General features: G+C 36.9%; 1 long non-coding RNA gene across 1 annotated transcript in view; it reads right to left on the bottom strand.

The window, feature by feature from the left end:
* LOC108314335 overlaps nt 1-1,209 on the bottom strand; it is a 7,193-nt gene extending 5,984 nt beyond the window's left edge. The window contains exon 1 of the long non-coding RNA XR_001829419.1: nt 3-1,209. This is a non-coding gene — a long non-coding RNA (uncharacterized LOC108314335). The remainder of the gene's footprint in view (nt 1-2) is intronic.

Here is a 1,209-nt window from a genome sequence, read left to right as displayed (position 1 = left end):
ACAGAGAACATTAAAATAGAATAACTGTATTCCATATGCTCAAAAAGTTATCTAGACTTAGAAGATAGAAAAAAAAACAATACCCAAACTGAACTAGAGATGAAAAGTACATTGTGTAGAATGAAAAAATAGTGTGGAGGGTTAACAGCAGGTAAGGTACAAAAGAAAAGAGAACAAACTAGTAAACTTGAAAAAAACAAAACACTGAGAAAAAGGCAGCATGGTTTTTTGTTTTGTTTTGTTTTTTCCTGTCCCTTGCTCATGCTTTCGCTATTTTGCACTTTTGGACATTCGTACTTGCTATTACATCTGACTAGGATCACACGAATTGCCCCCTCACTTGCCTCAGGTCTTTGTCCAAGTCTTGTCAGAGATGCCCATCTTGACCACCTATCCCTCTTATCCTGCTTTATTTTTATTTTTCCTCAGCACCACCTGATAGATGTCCTTATTAATCTATCTCCCCCAAGATAAGATTCCCTGGATAGTCATGGGCAGGGATTTTTGTTTTGCTTATTGTTGTAACCCCAGTGTCTAGAAATTTTGCCTGGTCTGTAGCAGATGCTCAAAATATGTATTCAAAGAATAAATTGTGTGAACATGATTGTGAAAGAACACAATTATATTTCTGGTATAAATACCTGAATAGATGACTGATGACAGTGGAGGATGGAATATGAGATGCCTATGGAACACCCAAGTGGAAATAATGGACACTCATTCGTCCAACAAGTATTTACTTAGCACCTAACATGCTAGGCACTTTAAGTATGAGTGGGGACAAAACCCAAAAGGCAATCTGGAACCCTACCTTCAAGGAGCTTACTTTCTAGAAAGGGAGACAATAAGAGTAATAAGTAAGCGAAATATATAATAGATTAGAAAGTAGTCATGCTATCGGGGAAAAGGAGGAGGGGAATTAAGAGTCAGGAAAAATGTAGAGTGAGTTGCAATTTTAAATAAGGTGGTTAAAGTAGACTCTTGAGAAGTTACATGGGTCTGATGAGCAGAGAAGAGGTGTTTATCTGTTTAGCTGGCAAGCTGGCAATAATCTTCCCCAAAGTTTTTGGGATCAACTGAGATATGTAAAAGATCTGGCAATTAAAAAATTTTAAACTACGTCCCTACCCTATACTGCTGTGAGGCTTCAATTAGTCTGAAACATACAAGTTTTAAAGATAAGCAGAATAAATTTGTGAGTAGGTTTTC

Source organism: Cebus imitator, unplaced genomic scaffold, assembly GCF_001604975.1.
Source record: "Cebus imitator isolate Cc_AM_T3 unplaced genomic scaffold, Cebus_imitator-1.0 Scaffold150, whole genome shotgun sequence".
NCBI lineage: Eukaryota > Metazoa > Chordata > Mammalia > Primates > Cebidae > Cebus > Cebus imitator.
The sequence above is the reverse complement of the archived record's forward strand: the minus strand, read 5'-3'. Positions and strand labels throughout refer to the sequence as shown.